At 56.0% G+C, this 6853-nt stretch overlaps 1 non-coding gene across 1 annotated transcript; it reads left to right on the plus strand.

The window, feature by feature from the left end:
- The first annotated feature begins 6401 nt into the window (after positions 1-6401).
- Positions 6402-6588, plus strand: LOC124721459. The gene has a single exon (XR_007006332.1). It is a non-coding gene; the product is annotated as a U2 spliceosomal RNA (small nuclear RNA).
- The last annotated feature ends 265 nt before the right edge of the window (positions 6589-6853 follow it).

The raw sequence follows: 6853 nt of genomic DNA on the forward strand, positions 1-6853 counted from the left end.
GATCCGAGCCCGCCGTGCAGCTCTGCGCTGCTTCAAGTGCCGTCCCTCAGCTGACAATCTAGTGGCCTTTCGGGTGGCAAGGGCCACAGCGCGGCGAGTGATTAAAGAGAGCAAACGACGGTCATGGCAATCGTTCTTGAACTCCATCTCCCACTCCACTAGTTCTACGAAAGTATGGGAAGCCATCAGGAGGATTTCCGGGAAACTCTGCCAGCTACCTGTCACGGCATTGCTGCATCAGGGAAGTCTTCTCACGGCGCCGAGAGACATTGCCCAGACACTGGCCATTCATTTTGCGGCATCTACCGCCACTATTAACTGTGATCCAGATTTCTGCCGCTAACGCACTGCCATCGAGAGGGGTCACTTGGACTTCCGGTCTCCAAATTCTGAACCCTACAACTGCCCCTTCACAATGTGGGCACTGGATTCGGCGCTGTCTGTGGCTCATGATACTGCGCCTGGTCATGATCAAATCCGGTACAGCACGCTGCAGCACTTGTTACTGCCTTCCAAGGAAGTTCTCCTGAATTGTTTTAATATGATATGGTTATCCAGCACATACCCTGACTCATGGAGGGAGGCGATTTTGATTCCCCTCCTCAAACCAGGGAAGGACCGAATGCATCCCAGTAGTTATCGGAGTATTGCTTTGACGAGCTGTGTCGGGAAGACATTGGAACACATGGTCAACCGTCGCCTGGTTTGGCTGCTCGAGACCAGGCAGCTCCTTAGCCCCTCTCAGTGTGGCTTTCGGAGATGTCGTTCAACTATAGATAACTTGATCCTGCTTGAGGCGGCCATCCAGCAGGCCTTCCTACGTAACCAGCACTGTCTAGGTGTATTCTTTGATATTAATAAGGCGTATGACACTACTTGGCGCCGCCTTATCCTCAATCAACTCCATCAGTGGGGCTTTCGTGGCCGTCTCCCCATCTTCATTCGGTCCTTTCTTTCCCACCACCTCTTTCGATATCGGGTTGGTACTGTGTTTTCTGATTTGTATGTGCAGGAGAATGGTGTTCCTAGGGAAGCGTTTTAAGTGTCACCCTCTTTGCCGTCGCCATTAACAGTATCACGTCCACTATCCGGAGTCCTGCCCAATGCTCCTTGTTTGTGGACGATTTTGCAGTTTTCTGTTCTTCCTCTAGTCTTGTCACTGCTAGTCGGCAGTTGCAGCTTACGATAAAGCGATTAGAGGCATGGACTGCGAAGACGGGTTTTACCTTTTCTGCAGACAAATGTGTGTGTGTTCATTTTAATCGTTCTCGACGTCTTTTAACTCCCCTGAATTGTGTCTGAGGGACACCATTCTTCCTTTTAGCGACACTGTGAGGTTCCTGGGCCTCACTTCTGATTCCAAGTTGCCGTGGTTGCCTCACCTTAAAGACCTTAAGGTGCGGGCCCTGAAGGCACTGAATATTTTGAAGTGTCTGAGCCATCGGTCCTGGGGAGCAGATCGGGCGAGTCTGCTGCAATTTTATAGGGCTTTCGTCCGATCGCGTCTTGACTTTGGTTGCACCGTGTATGGGTCAGCAAGGCCTTCATATCTGAAGATTCTTGACGCAGTACACCATGAGGGTATCAGGCTGGCCACTGGTGCCTTCCGTACCAGTCCCATCCCCAGCATGTGTGCTGAGGCAGGGGAACCGCCGCTCGCCATCCGGCGGAAACTACTCATGGTGCGACGGGTGTGTCAATTCCTTGCCTGTCCTACCTCCCCTGCGTACCCTACCACTGCCCGACCGCCTATGGAACGCCTCTTTTCCAGTCGTCCCAGGGCAATGAGGCCATTTGGGATTCGTGCCAAGCATTTGCTCGAGTCCCTTGGTGTGGAGCATGTGGCCCCCCAACGACAAGGTTTTACCTGCCTGCCTCCCTGGTTGCTCCAGAGGCCCAGCTTCCTTTTAGACTTGTTGGAGTACCGGAGGAGCTGCACTCCTGCGTTTGTTTTTACCTCCTCCTTTTTCGATATTTTACACCAGCATCCCGACCATGTACCAGTATTTACGGATGGCTCTAAACAGGGGGACTGTTGGTTGTGCTGTTGTTTTCCCTGATCGAGTCGTCAAGTTAAGACTTCCTGCGGCGTTTACCATCTTTGATGCCGAATTGTTTGCGATCTTGCGGGCTTTGGAGCAGATGAGATGTTTTCCCAGTCTTACGTTCCTCATTTGTTCTGACTCCCTGAGTGCCCTTCAGACCATGCAACACTTGTACCCAGCGGATACGGTCGTCCAGAATATCCATGATGCCCTACTCCACCTGCAACGGCAGGGGAAGGAGGTTTGTTTCTGCTGGGTGCCGGGGCACATGGGTATCAGGGGAAACGAACTAGCGGATGTGGCTGCCAAAGATGCATGTACCCTCCCTCACGTTGTTGAATGTGCTGTCCCCCTCCATGCTGTTACCTCCCTTTTGCGTTTTCGTGTTATGCGTCAATGGGAAGAGGAGTGGCTGGCAGTCGGTGTCAATAAGCTGCGTCTGGTCAAGGCCACCACGCAGCCATGGCGTACGTCCTACCAGTCATGCAGGCAGGATGAGGTTCTCCTCACTCGCCTCTGCATCGGGCACAGTCCCTTAACACACGGTTTTTTACTCCGGCGGGAGGCCCCCCAATCTGCAGTGCTTGTGGCGTCCAGATTACTGTCTGTCACATTTTACTTGACTGTCTTTTATTCTCTGACCAGAGGGCAGTGGTTTCCTTGCCACCGGATTTGCCTTCTATTTTGCAAGACGACGCAAAGACACGGTTTTGTGTCCTGTCCAATTTGTTGCCTCGGATTTTAGGGCGAGGGTTTTAATGTGCTGCTGGGTGACTGGTTCACCAAGTTTTAGGTAAGAGGTCCGCCAGTCACTATTACCTCCTCCTTTCCCTTCGGTTTCTGTTCTCTTAATTGTGTTTTCTTTCCTTTCTAGTGCGTTTCTTCTACTCTTGTTTTGCTTCTGTCTGGGAGGATGTGGCACTGCATCGGGTCTGTGTCTTTTAGCCGTTCTCCTTGTTTCCTGTCCGTCTTAGTCCCTTCACTACCTCTGTTCCTGTTTTTATGCGTTTGGGCGCTGATGACCACGCTGTTTAGCGCCCGTAAACCTCAAACACACACACGGCGGCTAGGGCGAGCCAATGCGTCCGGTCAGCCAGCGCGAGCTACACCTTGTATTTCCCGCGCCGGCGGCGGGGCGCTGGCGACCGCCGGGCCATCTGTTGGCGGCGCGGCGAACAACAGGCGCGGTGGGCCGACCCGAGCGCCAGGCCGGCGCAAGCTAAACGCGTGAACGCGGGGACAGCGCGAGCCTCACTGGCCCCAGCTGCTACCGCTGCGCCACCTGTCAGCGGCGCAGCGACCGAAAGCAGCACTGCGCGGCCCACGCCAGATGGCAGCACAGCACCACCACCGACGCAGACGACGGAGCGGCGCGACGTGAACAGAGGGACTGCAGCATCATCTCCGAGACCTGCCAGCAAGAAGAGGAGATGCCGATGTCGTAGCAACCGTCCCAGTCCCGACCCTCCGCCGCAAAACTCCCGTCCTCCAACAAACCTGACATACCCTGCTGTACCCTCCAAACAGGGCACAACCGAGGCAGCTCCACCCTCCCCTCCCCAGTCCAACGTTCGGCTAACGGAGAGGCAGGGGCGCTGGCTGGCGGCCCTGGAGAGCGTCCACGATCAGCCGTGGGACGCATTCGTCGGGATCGTCAAGGACTTCATCTCCGAGATCGCCGAGACGAAGCCACAATGCCAGGCACCCGGAGACCGAACGGATTGGCAACCAGCAGCAGCGCACCGCGACCAGGGCCGCGCCGACGCTGCTGCCAATCACCCTCCCCCTGCCCCTACACGCGGCCGCGGTGGGCAGCGCGGTGGATGTGGCGCCGAACGCCGGTACGACGCGAATGCAGCATCTGAAATTCAGAAGCTGTACTGCACGGACCAGCGCAAGGCGACGCAGCGCGTCCTTGGCGAGACGTCGCCGCAACCTCTCTCAGAAATGAGTGTAGCATTCCGCTTAGCGGCGTCAGTGTGAGTGCACTGGCGTATGCGGACGATATCGTGCTTCTGGCGCGGGATTTAGAGGCGATGCAGACGCTCCTCAATGTTGTGGGCGAGGCGGCAACGTGGGCCGGGCTTACCTTCAAGCCGTCGAAGTGTGCCACGTTTCACATCCGCCGTCGGCAGACACTAGACTCTGTATTCGCCCTACAAGGGGGAGAACCACCCTTGCTCGGAGAGGGTGACGCCTACCTCCATCTTGATGTCCCCACCGAGTAAAAAGTCTCGCAGACGCCAACGGATGCGATCGCGGCAATTCGACGTGACTTGGAGCTCCTGAACGCTTCCCTGCTGGCTCCTTGGCAGAAGATTGACGCTGTGCGTGTCTTCCTCCTCCCCAGGCTTGACTTTGTCATGCGGGACGGAGCGGTACGCAAGGGGCCGCTATCTGCACTCGACAAGGCAGTGAAAGCAGCTGTCAAATCGTGGCTCTTCCTTCCACAGCGCGCGTCCACCGAACAACTGTACATCACGCTGGGAGAGGGAGGATGTGGCCTGACGCCGCTCACGGACGCTGCGGATATCTCCACCATCGTCCACGGCTTCCGCATGCTGCACTGCGACGACGCCACCGTCCGCGACTTCGCCTGGGCCACACTATCCACGGCCGCGCGCCGCCGACTGGGGAGGGAGCCGAGTAGATCCGACTTTGCCACCTACCTTAGCGGCAGCACTGAGGGCGACCGCGCACGAGACGGAGGCGACATCCAGTCACTGTGGACACATGTCAGGAACGCCACAAGGCGCCTAGCGCCGCGTGGCGTCATCTGGCGCTGGAGTGAACTGCTCTCTGAGTTGCAGGTGGATGTCGGCGGCCGGACCGCCATCACTGACGACGCGGAACACGGCGACATCGGAGGGGTGACGCAGCCGGCCGTGGAGGGGACGGCGCCTGCGACTACACGACACCTCGAAGATGGGGGCGATGGACCGCAGCACGATGATGACAGTGTGGGACACACCGTCAACACTGGCGTCGAGCATGTCCGGGTGGGAGGGGGCACCAAACGTCTTCTCTCGCGGACGCTCCGCGAGTGTCTGAGGCAGCGCCTGCGCAACCTCCTACTCAGGAAACCTGACCAGGGGAAGGTGTTCGAGTGCACCAGGGAGTCCACAGCGTCCAACCACTTCATGGCGGGAGGTAAATACACTCGCTTCGCAGACTGGCGCTTCATCCATCGCGACAGGCTTGGAGTCGTGTCTCTCAACGGCCTGGCGACAGCAGTCGCTGGGCGGCCAAGAAGAGGAAACATTGCTGTTCCTGACATCAGGATCAACCAAGCTGTCATAGGGGACAGCAGTGGGCTGTATCCGGACCTCGTAGTAACTGACGAGGCCGCGAAGACTGACCATCGTCGATGTCACAATCCCCTTCAAGAATAGGCGGATTGCGCTCGACAACGCTCGGCAACTAAAAAAGATTAAGTACGCCGACGTTGCGCGCGGATTAGCCGCTCGCGGCTATTCCGTCACTGTCGATGCCCTGGTTGTTGGCAGTCTGGGGGCGTGGGACCGCCAGAACGATGCAGTGCTTGGGCACTTAGGCATCGCCAGCCGCTATTGCCAACTGATGCGGCGGCCGATGGTGTCCGACACCATCAAGTGGTTCCGCGACATTTACGTGGAACACATTACTGGCCACCGCCAGTATGTGTCCCCCTAGACTGTGGCATGCTCTGACGTCAGGCTGCGAGACCCTCGAGACTGCAGTCGTTGGAGAACTTCGAGGTCGGTGCCTTCGTGACGTCGGTGTCGAGATTCTCCTCCACGACGCGGGACCTGCGGCGCTACACCATCTTCGCGCCGCACTGCAGCAGTGCTGAGTCAGCAGCGGTGCGTGCGGTGCTGCCTGGTGCCCCTCCATTTGTGGTGTCTGCCGAATATGGCCCCCACCTCGATTGGCGCGGTGCTGGGCGGCGCCAAACGTGTGCCCACTGCCCGGCAGTCTCCAGCCATCGTGGGCAACAACGCCCTCCTGCCGCGACACCCCAGTGACGTCTGCCACAAGGCGGGCAGAGGGGAGAAGGCCGGCTGTGTGTGTGACAGCCGGTGGCAGCCGTGCAAGTCCAGTGTGCTGTCAGGGCATGGAAGAGAATGGAATTAAAAAATAAAATAGATCCTAAATTAGCTCCAAACCTTCCCCGGTCTGACATAACTAAGGCAGCGCCTATCGCGGCCTCGAAATATTTAAGTAGTGGGCTTAACCCACGAGCTAGAATAAGATTCAATTACTTAAGTGTGGTTAGAGCCGTTTTCTATATATTTTAACTTAAAAATTTCTTTGAATATGTAACACTCGAATTGTATAGAGTCTTGAATATTTTTCCTAAATTTATACTTCATAGTAATGTATTTTAAGGATTATCTCTGAAAATAAAAATCTGTTATTATCAGCTTAATATCTGGTACGTCCTGCATCGCAGGACCAGAATATTAAACTCATTTTTGGCTCATGACGGAGTGCTAGGCGCTTGCTCCACCTCTGTTGCGGGTTGGCCCAGCATTGCAGTACCGCCGGGATCGGCCCACTAAAATTAATTAAAACACAGCCTGAAATGGGTTAATATTCTGCAGTGATCAGATATTCCGCTGATAGCAGAACTTGTAGTTGTCGATGTGCCCAGTAGTTAGCTGCTTTCACACTGTGGTTTTTTATTAATTTAAGATTATCACATGATTTTTTTTTTGCATTTAGCCGGACCCCTCTTGCAGCCGCATTACACGAGGCTGATGACTCGGGGGGGGGGGGGGGGGGCACGGGACAGTGCCCTCAGATGCCTCTTGGTCGTCTCATATGGT

This window comes from Schistocerca piceifrons, chromosome 1 (genome assembly GCF_021461385.2).
Source record: "Schistocerca piceifrons isolate TAMUIC-IGC-003096 chromosome 1, iqSchPice1.1, whole genome shotgun sequence".
Classification (NCBI taxonomy): Eukaryota; Metazoa; Arthropoda; class Insecta; order Orthoptera; family Acrididae; genus Schistocerca; species Schistocerca piceifrons.